This window comes from Fringilla coelebs (assembly GCF_963513975.1).
Source record: "Fringilla coelebs genome assembly, chromosome: 25".
In the NCBI taxonomy this organism is placed as follows: Eukaryota; Metazoa; Chordata; class Aves; order Passeriformes; family Fringillidae; genus Fringilla; species Fringilla coelebs.
In genome coordinates, this window is record NC_140051.1 from 5,890,192 (window position 1) to 5,907,920 (window position 17,729).

The 17,729-nt window shown below is 50.0% G+C and overlaps 1 protein-coding gene across 1 annotated transcript in view; it reads right to left on the minus strand.

Annotated features, from left to right (window-relative positions):
- Positions 1-17,695, minus strand: part of CDON (cell adhesion associated, oncogene regulated) — a 58,611-nt gene extending 40,916 nt beyond the window's left edge. Inside the window, exon 1 of the mRNA XM_084221510.1 lies at positions 17,558-17,695. The gene's annotated coding sequence lies outside the window, so the exon portion shown is untranslated. The remainder of the gene's footprint in view (positions 1-17,557) is intronic.
- Positions 17,696-17,729: the final 34 nt, after the last annotated feature.

Sequence of the window (17,729 nt, forward strand, 5' to 3'; positions counted from 1 at the left end):
CCTCGCTGCCAGTGTCAACAGCTACTCCTCTTTTGACCTACCAGTTTGGCTTTTGCAGGCTTGTGGAGTGGTAAGATCAACTGCAAAGCAGTGAGTACACAGAGAGAGCCACAAAGACCAAAGTTCTCTGACTGGGGGAAAAAAAAAAGGAAAAATATTGTCTTTAACTGGAGTAGGATTGTTCAGCAACAACACTCAGGCATCTGAATGAAGCTTCTCAACTTCTGCTTCTGAAGGGATGGCAGAAACATCTTGCTCACTGGTAGATCTGGGAACACAGGGGAGGATAAGACCCAGCAACACAACATAACCCAAAAATGCTTCTTTCTTTTTCTTCTGCAGATGGTCACACCACAGAAGCCCCTTGTTATATACAGAGAAGAGGGCAAGACTCTTCTCCATGGAGAAACTCTGCCTCTTTAATATTGTATTAAAAAAAGCCCTAGGGATGGAAAAACATGACTCTTCCCCTTTGCCATCTTTTCAATAACCTGTGAGGTTATTTTGACAGCAAATTTGGGACATTTTGACAGCAAATACCAGTCACTGGGGTCCTGTTGGGATCTGAAAGAGGAGCATCTTGGTTAGGTGTGACTCCATTTTAGTGGCCTAGACTCCAAGATGAGCTCTGCTCAGAACAACTCTCCTGGATTGGAAGGATGTACCTCCATCACTTGTGGATCAAATAGTCCAAATTATTTTGAAGTAAGAGGTGTCACTGTCTAGTAAGAGGTGTCACTGTCTGAGCATTTTAAACTGAAAGAGGAGTTATTCATATAAATAATATTCAAGGTTGAATAAAGAGAGACATAGTTTTTGTGGATCAGGAAAATGTATGTTTCACTTTCACTGGCCATTTCTCCAGCCCAGCAGAAAGATACAGCATGGCAAAGGCCACATTTCTCCTACTTCCACCCAGACCTCTTCACCTAAAGTCATCCTCCAGTTATCTTCATGCAGCACTTGACCTCCTTGTCAGCTCTAAAGTAGATTATTGCTCATGGATCAAGGGAAACAAGGAAGATAACAGACCTGTGTCAGGGGGAGGGGTCATCCCAACCATTCCAATGGATGCCTGCCCCTGGGAAGCATGCTGCACACACAGGGGTGCCCAGAAATGTGTGCCTGCTACTTCTGGACATAATTAGTAAGATGAAGTATTTCTGCACATGACACAACTCTAGCTGTGGGTTTATGAAAGGAATCCCTCAGCACAGAGCTGCAGGCACAGGAGTCCAGCAGCTCCCAGTTTTAGGCCCACAACCTCTGGAATGCTGTGCACAGGCAAGAAAATAAACCATCACCTCTAACTGCAGCAAACAGAGGGGAAGGCACAGTTCAAGAGTGTTTTCCCAGCATGGGAGCAGGGCTGTCCCCAACACCAGAATGTCACATCAGCATGGCACACAGGATGCTGCAGGGCAGCTGGCACACAGCTGGGCATGGCCTGGAGACCTCACCAGGATGGACATGGGTCACCCTGGACCAGGGAGCAACCCATGGGCTCACTGAAGCGCCCTACTGAGCCAAGATGGGGAGGCACAGGCGCCAGAGCAGCCAAGATTTCTGCAGCCCTGGCAGGGACCCTCCTGTCCCTTCCCAAAGCTTCATGTTTGTCACTGCTTCTCCAGAAACCAGTGGTCTTCAATGTACAGCCCCACAGGCCTGGTCCTGGGACTATAACTTAACCCCCACCTACAGATTAACTCACTCCTACCCAAGTTTGCCCCCAAATAAGGTTTCACACTCTAAAAGATGACAAAATGCTGTTTTCCATGCATTCCCATAGTGCCAAGCTCCTGTGTCCTTCCAAACACAGCTGAGATCCTGCCCCACTTATTTACTGGACCGTGAACTTCTCCTCTCCACCCTTGCAGCTGAGGACAGAGTCACTATGAAAGGAGCATTATCTCATCCCCATTTTGGTTTAGCTCCCTGAATCATCTTCCTGCCATCTCAGACCAGCTGGCAGGACACCACCAGGACCTCCCTTCCCAACAGCCATCACTCCACCTCAACGTGTTGATGCACTCCCGCTCCATCACTCCCCGCTCCAACACTCTCCCAACCTCCAGTGAGCTGTCCCACGAGGAACAGCTAAAGGAGGAACGGTTTCTGCACTACCCAAACGCTCCAGGTCCTATAAATGTTGGGTACAGCAGAAGGAGGAGGAGGAGGAGGAAGGAAACAGCATGCTCGGGAACAGAGGGAGTTATTCAGGTTGCCCACTCCACCTCCAGGAGCTGACAGCCTTTGCTAAGAAGCCCAAGGAAAAAGTGACTCAGGGACGGCACTGCCCACCAGCTGCACTGTGACAGCCCCTACCAGCTTTGGATACACAGATTTCCCATTTTTCCTAAACAGCATCAACTCAAAATTGATTTATCCCACCTCATTTTATAATGCCATATGTGATTTAACACCCAAAGCTCAGCAAATTGGGTTTTTTTTTCCCTAAGTAATTTATTAGAATTACCAAGAAAAATTTCATTTTTACTTGCTATCAGTACAACAAACCCCACGAATTTTCAAACCACCTAAATTTAGAGCAAATGAATCCCCTTGAATTAAGTAAAATACTCTGGCTTCAGCGTGAGCAAGCCGAGTTAGATCATTAAATCTCACACCAAGACACCTTAAAAAAAAAAAAAAGAAAAAAAAAAGGAAAAAAGGAGGTATTGAAGCCTGTGGCATTCCAAGAGAAAGCAATCAGACATTCCTGCCGCTCGGCTCCTCAGTGATCTCCAGAGCCTTTGATCACTGACTGTCTTCATGCTGTCCTCCTGGGGTCTGGCAAAATGAGTGTAACAGCTGGCACATAGACTTCATTAGCTTTCGGGGCCGGGAGGAGCGGGCTCCAGCCCGGCAGCCACCGGCAGCCTGCCCGCGGCTTCACGGGCGAACCTGCCCGGGTTATTCCCGGCGCTGCGGGCCCGGGACAGCCCGGCGGTACCGCGCAGGTAACGGGGCCGGGACAGGCCGGCGGTACCGCGCAGGTAACGGGCCCGGGACAGCCCGGCGGTACCGCACAGGTAACGGGGCCCGTACAGCCCGGCGGTACCGCACAGGTAACGGGCCCGGGACAGCCCGGCGGTACCGCGCAGGTGACAGCGGAGCGCTCCGGAGGTGGCACAGCCCGGCGGTACCGCGCAGGTAACGGGGCCCGGGACAGCTCGGTGGTGCTGCACAGGTAACGGGGCCGGGACAGCCCGGCGGTACCGCACAGGTAACGGGCCCGGGACAGCCCGGCGGTACCGCTCAGTTAACGGGGCCGGGACAGCCCGGCGGTACCGCACAGGTAACGGGCCCGGGACAGCCTGGCGGTACCGCGCAGGTGACAGCGGAGCGCTCCGGAGGTGGCACAGCCCGGCGGTACCCCGCAGGTGACGCGGCCGGGACAGCTCGGTGGTGCCGCACAGGTAACGGGGCCCAGACCGCCCGGCGGTGCCGCACAGATAACGGGGCCCGGACAGCCCGGCGGTGCCGCACAGATAACGGGCCCGGGACAGCTCGGTGGTGCCGCACAGGTGACAGCGGAGCCCTGCGGGGCCAGGACAGCACAGGTAACAGCGGAGCGCTCCGCACCCACCGCGCCGCTCCCAAAGGCGCCGCTGCCCGCGGGATGCGACAGACGCGCTCCTAATGCCAACCCGGAGTGCCAAAAGGCAACGGAGCCGGTGGAAGCCTCATTTTTATTAATGCCTAATGACCACTCAATCATTAACATCAACCTTTAAAAAGCAAATGCAGCACCTACAGTGTTCATTACCCTCCCCCTCCCCCCCTTTCAGGGTCTCAATCGAGTCAGTCAAGCGTGCAAACCGATCCTGTCGCCAGCAAAAGCATTTCCTTTCACTGTGGTCAGCCAAAAGCAGGGGAAAAAAATGGAAGTGACTTGGAGTTATGGCACCAAAAAGGCCAGACAAGCAAGGAAATAATCAACTCCACATGAGCCACTTCGAGCCCATCACAATGAAAAGGGCCTACGACTAACCCCAGGAAAGGTCAGCGGGACTATGGGGGTCAGAAGCTGAAAAAGGCAATAGCGAGCAGCTGCCAGCTGCAATAAGAATCAATGTGTTCCTAATTACACTCCGAAGAGAAGGCTCGAGCGCCGGGAAACGCCGGGCTGTAATCACAGCTTGGGCAGAAAACATTCAAGTGCTCCCGTTTTACCCTTCTCCACCTCGAGCACTGGAGCTGCAGTTTGTGTGCTACTAAATCACAGGAAGCCGAGTGCTGGAGATAAGGAGCCAGGCAGCTACAGAAGGGCTGGGGATTTTTTTTTTAAATACCATAATTAAGCATTTGTGCTGGAATTATGGCATCACCAAAGAGAGGATTTTGTGAGTGTAAGCAATAAAATTACATTCTTCAATGGGATTTTGCATGTGCTTTTAGGAAACACGCAGAACTCTGCTGAACAGTCCCGCACGCCTGGGATTTTCTTAATGCCCAAAAAAAACCATGTGAAAAGGAAAACCCCAGAAAAATCAGTTTGCTGACAGTAACCCTATAAACCAAGCGTGAGAGACACAAACGGGTCAAAACACAATGAAACAGACGCCAAGGAATCCACAGAAACACTGAGGGGAGAGGCAGTCAAAAATTACAAGAAAAAGCATCCTTTGATGTACTGTTCATATTTATTTATTGCATTTTAAACAAATGAAAGTGCGCCCTCCAGATCCTTATCAGAAAGATAAGGATCTCCTGAATAAAGGAGAGAAATTACAGTTGCTCAAACTTTGCAATCCTCAGCTTGGATTTCTGTAATGCCTCCACATTTCTGCCCCTACCCATGCCTGGCACCCACATCCACCAGTGCCAGGCCAGATCCAAGTGCTTCCTATGACAATTCCACCTAAGGATTCAATTGGTATTTTTACCTCTTTTGAGGCAACATATCTTTTTATAAGCAGCCTTGCATGGAGCTTTTTTCTTGCTTCACATCATTTAACCCCTCATGAATCAGTGATGAATCCAAAGAACAATTCTGGGGCTAAAGTCCCTTATCAATTGTGCAGCAATTTCTAATGGCACATCACCGTTCACAGAATGGCTTGAATTGGAAGGGACCTTAAAGAGCTGAAAGTTGATATTTTTGGCAAAATACAGAGCAAGTGTTTGCTTGGGTGGCAGATGGCAGGAAAAACAAACAGTGCTGAGCAAACAAGACAGTGACTGAGCCCCAAAGAGGACAGGGGATCGCACAACCCGCTGGTCTTTCTCAGTAATCAGGCAGATGTGTTTCCTACCAAGCTATAAAAAATCCTAAATATTGTCATTAATTTACTCAAAATGCTCTAGTGGCACAGGGCAAAGGTGACACAAGAAGAGGTTAAGCAAAACTGAGGAAGAATAGCAGTATTAGCCCAAACCATGGCCAAGAGGCTGTGTGCCTCAAAGATGGAGAAGGAGGTATTTTTTATTGGATTTTTCTATTTTGATTCCAGGCCTGGAAAGTCTCATGGTTGGTATCAGCTGTTGGACTTGGATCAAAGTTTAGCCTTCCATTAATCTTTTGAGTTCTATGTGAGGCTGATAGAGAATTTTTTTTCTTTTTTTTAGAAGACAGTTAAGATTACTCAGATACTTAATTTACGCTCCAATATTTCAAAAACACCTTGACTTTAGAACCTTGGTCCTGGCGTACATATGGTCTTGATAGAAGAACGCATGCTTTGGCATGGACTGGAGGAATGGATTTGGGAGCTGAAGGAAGGAAATTTAACAGTTTGTGTACTGTGCCTCGGCACACACGGATGAAAACACTCCCGAGTCACGACTCTGCTCCTGAGACACATCTGGTGCTCCCAGGGGGGAGAGCTGGGGCTCCCATCCTGCCACTCCAACACTGGTCACAGCAAGACAGGCATCAGGAGAAAAATAAATAAATCATCCCAGAAGCCACACTTTCTTCTCCACAAACAGGCATAACAATTAGTTTAATTTTATTATTAACTTCAGCAAAGGAGCTGAGACAGTCCCCCTGCTGCCACACTAATGAAGTGGGAATGGCTCCTGCCTCCTCTGGCCTCGGGGAAGCCAGAGAACAGAGCATTAGCCTGATACATAGTTCTGCTGGGCTGCAATTATGCTTAAATGCCTAAATCAGGGCTTGCAGCCCCCAAGGGAGCTAAGGGTATCATTAGTTTAACAGTTCCATCACAGTAGGCCAAATACATACAAAATTCTCACCCTTTGCTCTTCGAGCCCCCCCCCAGATCTCCCCTGTCTTTATCTCTCCTGCTTCAGCACTACTTTGCCTCATATTTCCAATTTCTTCCCCACATTTAGCTCAACACCTGTGCCATTCCACAGAAGGGACACCTGTGACAGCTCTGCTGCCCTCAGTCATGTCTGTCCAAGGGTCCTTGGGCCATCACCCCCTCCCCTCCTTCCTCAGGGCTGGCCTCAGCCTCGGAGAGAGGCGCCTGCTTTACTTCTGCAGCTCTGGCTTTTAGCAAGAATGAGATTTCGCAACCAGATTTTCAGCCAATTTAAAGATGGGCTGCTGCCGAGGAGGGCAGCAACACCTTCCTTCAGGACCTGGCTTGCATCCTGCTATCTGCACCAGGGATCCTGCGGCCAGCCAGTGAGTCAGATCTGCTGGCAGATCCAGCTGAAAACTCAGCCAGAGAAAAAATGAGGTTCAGTTTTCACCTGGATGAGGGAGCAGTTTCAGCTCTCCATGCAATCCTGGATCACCAGCCCAAAGGAGGGGCTGGGAATGGACATCCAAGAACAGGAACTTAGCACTTGAACAGCGTGAGGCCTCAGCTCGACTCATGAAGCACCACCCTGGTATGTTGAATAAACCCTGAACTGCAAGAATGTGTGCAAAAATGAAGAAAAATATACAAAACCAAACTCCAAGTGAGCCATGCCTCTTTTCTCAAAGGAGCTAGGGAACACACCATCCTAAAAATCCGAGCTACAGGTGCACACACCACATCAAGCTGGAGTAACTGCCTCAGGGGGTGGTTTTTTCCCTCCAAAAAGTTTGCATTGTGCATGTCAAGGACCATCACCCATGATTATAATTTGTCTGTGGTTTCTAAAACCAGAATCCAGCATGAATAAAAAACAAAAAGGACTAGAACCACAGTCTAGCTCTGGTCATCAGAAAAAGCTGTCATACTCTCAGACAAAGGTGCTTGCATCCACACAGGCTGCCTAAGGTCCCCTTCCAGTGGCACTCTCTCACCTGCGTGGTTTAGCCCTGAGAGAACATTGATGGAAAGAACTGGAACCACGGCTGAGCTCTGTTAGAGGACAGCGAGCTCATTCCCCAGGCAATTCCAGATGAACACTGACACCTCGTCCTTTGGTAGCCTCCAGCAAGCAACAGCTCTAAAAAACGCAGACAAATGGGTTCTTTTAGCTGTGCTAGCCTGAGTCCAACTCACTCTGTTGTAACTTGCAGGGATCCATGCTATCCATGAGCCCTTAAAGGGAAGCACAGCCATTAAATCCACACCTGCAGCCAGAATTTATAGCAACCTCATCTACTGCTGTCTTACATCATAGGCAATTAGGAGCCTGTGAACTCATGGCTGCAGGATATGGGAGGTGCACTGGAAGCCCAGAGCCAAGCCTGTGTTACAGCACAGTCGTTAGGCACCTTAGAATTCACCGTGCTGGAGCTGTGCTCAGACTGGAGCAACAGACCCATCTGGGCTCTGCTTTCTAAACAAAAGTGCTGCCCTGCACTCCAAGTCACTGCCTCCCCCCTTGTTACAGCTGTCCACACGCTGTCACAGCAATGCCAACACTCCCTGCTGCTGGACCCGGGCTCCAGGCAGAACAATACTTATTAAAAAGCAAACCAGCTAACCAGGGACAGCTGAGGGAGAGAGCAGGAAAGACCCCGGCCTTTCCTCCCACGATTAAAACAAGCCTTCACACAATCCATCCTCCAGCCTTACAGTAATTCAGTTTTACTGCTCTCCTCCCCTCCCTTCCCCCATGCTCAAAAGACCAAACCTGGTTTCAAAATTGAAGTCCGAGCTCTCTGGCAAACACACACTTCTGCACTTCTTCACCTCGAGGGAAGGAATCCTGACACAACTGACAATATTGCTTAGCAAAAGGAGCCCCTTTGCCTCAGGCCCAGATAAAAGCAGCAGCTCAGCAGAAAAAGAAATGAAAAAATTGTCTTGGTTAGGCCAGGTTTGCTACAAGAAACCAACCTGGCTCCCAGGCAAGGAGAGGGGTAGTGGAACATGGGGAAAAGAGAGGGAGGCTTTGGGTTGGCTTTGCTCGGTGGTGTTGCACAACCCAGCACCGGTGTAGCTTCCCGCCTCCTTCCTCAAGCCAGCAGAGTGAAGGAGAGCCTTGATCCAAGGGGGGAGGCAGCAGTCATCACGAAGCTCTGGCCTGAGGGTTTGGCTCCTGCAGCCCTCCTGCTTCACTCACTGCAGCCAAGCCCAGGCTGCCAGCCCAGCCCTGCCCGCAGCAGGGACCCCTGCCCAGGGCTGGGGGCACTCGGGGCAGCACCCTCACAGTGGCAGGTCATGAGTCAGAGCCCAAACCTCCTCCTGCAAATCGGGGCCATGGCAGCTGTTCCCAGCAGAACCAGTTCAAACACGAGCAACTGATAGGAAAGGAGTTAAGTTTCATCACCGGGACCAGGGAGAAATTTCCGCCAGGTTCACCTGACTGTGCCCTGTTCTCACTCGCTCAGACAGATCCTGCTCTGCCGAACAGGATTTCTGTTTGGACATCCAACAGCAGACTGGCAGTTCCTGGAGACACCTTCCCAAAGGAAGATGGATGCCACAGCCACAGCTTCACCGCATAGGAAGAAATTTCCAGACTCCTCATAGCAAATCAACTCCCCCACGGGACTTTAATGCCGAGCTCAGCAACATGGGGGCCCTGCAAAGATAACCGGCTGCCGGGATTGATTCCATCCCACGTTAGCATCCATCAGATAGCAAGAAAAACAAGATTAAGCAGCACCACGGCATTAGTCTTCATTTAAACTTGGCAAAGAAAGCAAATGTTTCTTTTTTGTTGGCTTCTCTGTGTGTTTTTTAAAGCAGTCCCAGGCTCAGCCAGGGAAAGGTGCCTGGACTGTTTAATGTTGGGGGATTAGAAGGGACAACACTTGTACGCTCGCCAGAGCCCAGATAAGCAGAGACTGCTTGGGTTAAGCAGGCGAGCATCTGCCTCCTGCAATATATACATTGTCCCAGTGAAAATAAACAGCTTCACACCTTTGGCTCAGAGAAGGACTTGAGCTTCTTCGGCATCCTGAACCTGTAGCCTCCCCACTCAAGACTGAAGGGTCACAAGGGTGAAGGTTACTCACAGTTCCCTTATTCCAAGTCTAAGGCTGGAAACTTTCTGTCTCCTCTTGCACTGGACAGTATTTGCTGCTGCACATCAGATCTGGTGTGCTTCCTTGTGTTCACTGTGCCCAGAGCTGTTTCAGACAAACTCTGAACACGTACACTTTCTACATGCGCTAGCTACGTACAAGCCACGGCAAACGCACTAATTAGGAAAAATGCTAACTTGGAAACTGGGCCCTTTTTAAAGTGCTCAGCCACAAAATCCTTAATCTAGAAAACCACACCTCAATTTAATGCTGCCACCCCAGTCACTGGAAATCACAGGGCTGAAGACTCCCGCCATAACACTGCAGTACCCAGCACCTACAGTCTGCTCCAAACTCCTCTCTGGTCCATCTCGATGCACAGTTTGGAAGTGCAATCTGCACCCCAAAACCATGCCTCAGTCTGAATAGCTGAATTTAAAATTATATCATTAAGTTTGAAATTTCAACATACTTAGAGAGTTTTGATAATAACATTTTTGATTACATCCGTTGCCAGCTTCCTTCTACACCCTGACAGAGATTTAAAGTATACATTCCTATTTCATTCTGCAACAGAGATTAGTGGCAGGAACAGAAAACATCTTCTGTTCCAAAAAACCCTCGGGGTTTTCCTCCTTCTCTTGCATTTTATTAGAGGAGTCTCAAATCTCAGTCAAGCTGCAATACATTGTCACTGCAAAGCATTTAAGGCAACAAGTATCCGAGTGCTGCACTAAAACACACCTTCAGAAAAAGCTCCTGAGAAACAAAGAGATTTCCAAAGCTATCCCAAAGGAGAAAGTGCTCTCCAGCAGTAACAGCCCTCAGCAAGCTTTATGAAAATTTGAGCCTACGCTTGAGCGTATGGCACGCAGAGCCCTAATTCAAGAACTTTTGTGAACTCTTATTGTGGGGAAGAGGGGGGGAACAAAGGAAAACCACATGCTATTGTTTATTTTGACTCTGCAATACATTTAATCTACATGGAGTTGGAACATTACACAGCAAAACTCCTCAGCTCCCAGAAATTATGTACAGCCAACAGCAGCAGAGCCCGTTCTCCAAAGGGAGAATGCCATTTTAAGTATGTTATCTTCACCCCACAGAGCACAGAAACTCTCCAAAACGCAGCTGAAAGCTGCCACCAATGCTTCCAATCCCACACCCCAAGAGCATGGGATCAAGGCAAGGCTACGGGCACTCATCACACAAGGAAAGCTTGTGGGGAAAAGCAAGGAAAGCTTTGGGGAAAAAAGTCCCCAAAGCTGGGGACTTCACCAACTTGACCTTGAGCTATCAAAGCTTTTCTCAGTAAGACTGTGATTGCCTGGGGGAAAGGGGGGGGTGGTGGTTCCTGAGCAGGAGGAGCCCCAGGCATCTCACACCTTCTTCGAGCCTATCAACAGGAGCAGACCATGCTCCTGATGCATTCCAAGATGTTAAAGCAACAAGACCCAGCATATGAGCTGCCAAAGAATTACTCCAGTGTATCCACAGGGATGATAACAGATCCCACTACATGAATTCCACTGCTATAGCTGCACAGCTCCCTTCCAGCCTTGTCTCCTACTGGGGGTGTGCTAACAAGAACTGCCCACGTGTCACTGAGGCTTTGGTGTCCGGCTCCAGGACACTCCCAAGCAGCTCCAGAAGCCGTGGCTCTGCTGATGAGTTACAGCTCTGCCCTGGCACAGCTGAAGAACCATCTTCCTAAATATCTTTTTTCTGTTCAAAGCCACCCTTGTGCCCAGTGAGTTCACTCCCCCAACCCCAATATTCCAGCTCCTTTACACAACTCCTCCTGGATGCAGAGCCTGCTGCCTCACCTTGGGGTACAGTCACTGCCAGGGAGGGACTGGAGCTGTGCAAGCTCACCCTGGGCAGGTGCCAGCACCAACACTCACCTACAGCCAGAACAGTGCAGACAGGTGATGTCATGGCCAGAGCAGACAGGTGACATCACAGCTCCAGCAGCCCACAGGCACCTTCCCTCCATCCTGGTTTATCTTCTCCTGCACCTGGGAGCAGAGTCCTTTGGCACAGCCCCATCCTGGCCCTCGCCAGGCCGGGGGCTGGTGCAGACACAGGTTGCTGGGAGGTTTCAACAGGCAGAATGAAACGGTGAAGAAAGATGCTTTTCAGAGGGGGAGGGGAGGCACACACGTACTGAACAAATCATCTGTTTGGAGCGCTGGCTCCTACTTGTTCTCAGTTATATTATTCACTCAAGGGTGGATTAATCCATCACTGCAAAGGAATCTCCTGATCTCAGAGATAAAGGCAACAAGTCATGCACTGACTGTCTGTGGATCCTCCTGGAAATGGCCAGCCTTTCTCATGGCCTTATTTGGGCCGATCTATCAGCTCTCCACTAACAACAAGCAAGAAAAAAAAAAAGAAAAAAGAAATTAAAAACTGAAAACATACCACCTGCCTACAGTAACTTCAAGTGGATTGATCTGGAAGCAAGCTGTGGATTTCGACTCCAAACAATCACTGTTTGTTTCAGAAGGGGCCATGTGAACTGTCCCCTTCCCTTATTTTTGTTCTCCAGGAGAAGACCAGTCACCTGGGTCCTTACCATCCAAACTGGCATGGAAAAAAAGATTAATGTATTGCAAGATTCTTTAGAGTGAGGCCTTTTAGCCAGATAAATGGTTTCTTTAACTCACTGGGGACTGGGAAACAAAACCCCCTGGTGCCATCCCATCCCCCTGCAGAAGCATCACCAGCTAGAGCAGGCTGCACTTGGACAGAAGGTGCCTACAGAGAATATAACAGCAATTCCAGGAGGCTGGACATCACCAGCATGTCTGTACTTTGGTGCTTCAGCAGATGCCACAGAACGATTACAGAGACATTCAGGATCTGGCTGTTCTTCATCTAAGATTAAGGGGGGGCCAAGAAGCTCCCCACAGCTCCCCTCTGGCTGCAGCTGGCAGCCCATGATGCCCAGGGCTCATGAGCTGGCAGGGAATACTTGACAGGAAACACAACCCTCATACACCTTTGCAGAGACAAAACACCCATGAACCTCTCCAAAAATGTAAATTTGTGGTGCTCAGCCTCTTTGCCAAGCCCGTTTCAATGACAAGCTGCTCACAACTCAAGCCTTTTAGTCCTTGTCTTGGTATTTCATAGGTTTACTGCAAAGAAAACCACGGGCTGCAAGGCAGAGCCTCCATACACTGTGAGGAAGGAAGCATTAAACTTCTCATTGAATTAAACAAATAAGACTCAACCACTTGGTTCATTATCAGATTCAATGGTTGGAGTCTGTGGGGAAAGCTAAAGAGCAGAACCCAGGGCATAAATCAAAGACGTGATCAGAGAGACAGGTGAGGCCAAGGGTGTGGTTTCACCTCTCAGCTCAGCCGCTGCCAAAGGGATGGTCTCCTTCTCCTCCCCTGCCCCAGCTCCCTCCTGCTGCCAAGCTGATGGCAGTATCCCAGCCAAGCTGCTCTTGCTCACTCTGAGCTTCAGGGAATTATTTATCCTTTTCCCATGCTGTTTCTGTGAGCTGGACTGGTTCAACTGGGCATTTCCAGAGGCAGGAGATGGAGGGAGCTGGCCAGATCCCTCCCTCTCTGCAAGGCACCCACCCTTGGCTGAGCAGCAGAGCGAGCACACAGGAACAGGAGACAGCAAAGCCAATTTAGAAGCCAGTGCTGCCAAAAGGGGCCATCCCCCCACCAGCCCCTCAGGGCCTTCCCAATCATCCAAGTGGAAGATTTAGCAACTCTAACTGCGGGGCAAGATCCAGGAAAGTTTGAGGCTTGGGTACTTTTTTTTTTTTTAAGGGTTAGTTGGAGTCACTCCCCTGCAGCTGCTCCAGTGCTGGATTCCTGCAGCAGGGAAGAGGCAGGAATGTACCTGCCACCTCCTGCAGCAGCGAGTCCTCAGATGGAGCTGTAACGTGAAACTGCGCCCAAGGAGCTGGGGAGGGGGAAAAAAGGGGGGAAAAAGAAAAAAAATATAGAGTCCCACCTGGCTAGAGCTCCAAGACATCTCATAGGTATGGAAAATGGGAAAACAACCCACCTTACATGATTGTTTTCCCTCCTGTTGAAAGACAGCAGATATTTCTCACACAGAAAGAATGAGTTTGGGCTTAATGGAAATGGCAGGTGGTCTGGATGTACAAGGCTCAATCCCTTACTGGGCTGAACAAGCATTTCCCCTAAAGTGGTGGCTGTCACTGGAGAATCATCATCCCCAGAATGGGAGAAGTGAGCTAGGGAACTCAAGTAGAAAACTCTGACACATTCAGCGCTGGAAGTTGTACTGAGCCATCTACCAAGGAAATTACTGGAAGAACACTAAACTGAAAAAGGTGAACATATACACACACACAGAGGAAACTATCTAGTCTAGAAATCCTTGGGCCAGCATAGTTGGGGACCTCACACTAGCCAAAGTAACACAGCAAAGAGGTCTTTGCTGACTTTGCCAAAGACAAACAGCATCCCAGAGCAAATGATGCAGGACAAGGGGACACACAAAAGCAGGGTTTGCTCAGGGAGGCCTCCAGGAGAGCAGAAATTGAGTAGGAAAAGCAAAGCACCTGGAAGAACCAACCAAGTACCAGTCCAAACTACAAAATAGGTCCAAATTAACAAAATATATCAAAATAGCAAAAATAGTGGACAGAGAACACAGTCTGGTGCCCAAGTACCAGCTTTAAGAGTCAGGATTGCAAGGCAAGCTGCAAATTCCCATTTAAGGAGGAAATTTCCAGGAAATTGACCAGTTCCACTTGAAACAAGGTTTTTAGCTCAGTCTCACCCCAGCTGCAGAGAGCAAGTGGCTCTGAAGCTCCCCAGCCCACTGAAACACCAAAAACCAGAGAACTGACAGCAGACCACTGCAGTGAGGAGGCAGGGGCAGGACTCAGCTCACTAGTCAGCAGCTCATAAGCAAGGCAGGAGACAAAAACCTGACTCTACGTACAAAGGGCAAGTTTACAGTATCAATTCATTTATACTAACGAGATGTTGCCTAACAAAAGACGCTCAATTTCAGAGTCGCCGATTGAAGCGATTCCATAAAAACCATTACCTCAGATACCCAATGCCAGCAGCTTTGTGGGTCAAACCCACTCACTCTCAGGGCTTCTGGTACTAAACCACAAGTTTTGAAGCCTCGTGGAAACTCACCAACAGGTTCACCACATTCCCATGTCATTTTGCATAGGACTGTGTGCCAAGACCACAGCACTGCAATGAAACCCCTCCAGAGTCACGTCTGTGGACATGGGAACAAGGAAGATGCAGAGCAGGAGGTGTTCCACCACAGGTCAAAGGCCTGGCAGAAACAGAGGAGGTAAAGGAGCTCTTGGAGAAGGTGTGAAGAGTGGGTTTGGTGGGTGATATGGGAAATTCAGGAGAAGCTCAATGCCTTTTTACACACAGAACTAGAAACAGCTCACATCACCTGCAGGGAACCTTCTCAATACAGCTCATTCTATGTGCACATACAAACACCCAGAGATCAGCCCCTGACCCACAGCTCCTCACACCCAGCCCTGCAAACAACCTGAAATCACAGCAGCTGGTCCTGTACACACCCAGTCACACCAACAGCCACGTAGGAGAAAGTTCTCCTGTACCTCGCATCAGAAAACAGCTTTATTCCCAAAACTATTTAATCATCATGTTTTCCCGTTAGTTTTCTGGCACTGAGACTTTGTTGGTCTTGCAGTCCATGGCAGTGCCTCATCTTGAGCACCCACCAATTAATGCCTTGGTCATGGTACACCTGAGACCTCGTCAGGCAGAGCAGTTCTGCTGTGGGACAGGCAGAGGGGGATTTATGAGATGCTGGACCCTGACGCGGCTGTGCACTCACAATCCATTGCTTTGCTTCCCCATTTCCACATCTGCAGAAGCAGTCTTTAAACAAGCCAGGGTATTTTTAAGCTCTGACAGTTAAAATCCTCAAGTGACATCACCTGAAGTCAGAGCACAGCTGCCTTATTCCTCTGGCACGCCAGCAAGCCAAAGTAAGCAGGAGCCTCGTTTATGGGCTTACAGCACACCTTGAGATAATGAAAGCACTGGTGGGACTTGCCCCGCAGTCAGGCCTCTCCTTGCAAGGCTTTTCTCCCCCTCCTCCTCAGTTTTGGGGTAAAACCCAAGAATTTTAGCACCAGAGCAGCCCAGTGATCCAGCAGAGGGGGCATATAGGGGGACCAGTCCAAACTCCACTGCCACTATGCCAGGGTTTGGGGGCAAAGAACACAGAGTTTGGGGGCAAAGAACTAGAGAAAAAGGATGAAAAATCACAGACTGCCTGAAGGATGGCAAAAACCAGCCCCTCAAGCTACTTTCTGTGGTGTACCCGAGCTTGCCCGCCCACACTTCACCTTGCACACACGGCACGGCTGTTTATGAGCACTTGGAGCAGCTTAAGGGTGTAAATCACATTAATCCAGGCGACAAAGCCACATCCCGCTCATCCTCGGGTGAGTTACTAATCCCTCCACACCGCAGCAGTTCCCATCTCACTTCCTACCCCTTGAGGAAGAAAAAAAAAAAACAAACCTTTTAACATGATAGGTAACTCAGTAGATCCCACCATCTATCTGAGTCCAGCTTTCAACAGCTTTGAGCAACAGTCATGGGTCTCCCCACAAGCCTGAGGATTTTCTAGGATGGAGACCAAGCCAGTCACAGGCTTCCCTCTTCTTATGGAAAGGCGAACACAGGTCAAAAATATTTATTTCTTTTTAATCACTCCATTACCAAGTCCTCCCCACAAGATAGGCTTGCAGCTGCTTTGAAAAAGCAGGGCTTGGTTTCAATGTGCTTGACTCATGCTCTCGACACCTACTTTAATTTGGTGGAACAAAAGCATGCTGGCTGTAATTAAGGCAAATAATATCAAGTTCAACAGAAAAGCGTTAAGAAATTGTGCCGGGAAACGTTCACTGCGAATTTTTGGAATATAGAAGGAGCTGGCCGTCGCCCGCAGCAACCGCTACCACAAAAGCACTTTTTCTCCTTAAAGCAGCTCCGGGCAGGCTGTACATCCCATAAATCGCAACTGTCAAAACACCCGAGTCGGGGGAGATGAGGAGAAAAGCAAACGGGCTCCACACAGCTCGGCTGGGAGCGCCAGCACCTCGGGATTACCTGCTTTGTTCAAGGAAAACGCCGGGCCACGAAGGCTAAAACCCCAGAGGAGCAAAGCTTCCACGCTGCCCGTAACCTCGGTGACCGGGGCTGGTGTTTGGGTTGGTAAATTGTATTTCTGGTGCATGTGTGAAAGATACAACTCACTGAGTAAACAGCCCTTCAGAGCTGACAGCTTTACAGCCACAGGCTCGGCGCGACTACTCCTTCCCAGAGGCAGCAAGGCAGTTGGGGAAAGCAGTAAAATAATAATTAAAAAGAAAAGGCTACATAAAGCCATCACATTTACCCTTTCACCAACCCTTTACACAGTTACGAGGCGGGAGCAAAATAAACATTGCCTGTTTTCTGCCTGACAGTGTGTCACGGCTGAAAAACACATCCCTCTTGGTTTAAAAAACATCAGTATTGGAAGCATGGGACAGACGGCTGGAAAGTTCTTCCATTAGAAGTCAGGAACTATATAATTTATATTTGTTTTTGGCAAAGAGACAGATAAAGCAAGGGAAAGTAATTTAAAATTCAAGAATCGCGTGGCTTTAAGAAGGTAGGCAGCTTAATGCAATAAAAATAATAATAACAGAGATAAGATGTCAGGATGCTTTACAGCCAGAGACCTCAGGCATCACACACCACCTCCTGCCTTAGGGACTGCCTTTCCACCGCTCTAATTGCAGAGAAAAGTGACCTTACAGGTTAAAAACATTGAGATTAACCATTTTAAGGCGGTTAAGAGGCTGGACGCGACCCCAAACCCATCCCCTACGGCATCTCCTTCAAGCAGAGCGGCGTTTAAATGACAAATAGAGAGGAGTGGAGGCGCGTTCCCTGCGAAATGAGCCCATAAATCAGAGCCGGGCAGCGCGGAGGGCTCGTCCCGCTCCCCGGAGCGCCGTGCACCGGCTCAGCCCCGCGCACCGAGGGCACACGGCGGAGTCGGAGGGCGCGGGCGAGCCCCGCGCGGTGACAGCAGCCGCCACCTGCGGCCGCCCCGGGCCCGCTCTCCCCTCACGGAGGAGCCGCGCTCGCCCCTCCCGGCGCGCGCCCGCCCGCGCCCCCCTCCGCGCGCGCCGGCGGCGGGAAGCGCGCGCGTTACCTCTCCGCCGCGCCCCCTCCCTGGTCCCGGTCCTGGTGCCGGTGCCGCTCGGCGGCGGCTCGCCAGGACATTCCAGGCTGGGGCGGGCGTCCCGGCGGGCGGGAGCCTCCATCCAGCGCCGCCCGGCCGCTCGGCGCCGCTTATCTCCCCCCGCGCTCCGCTCCCCGCCCCG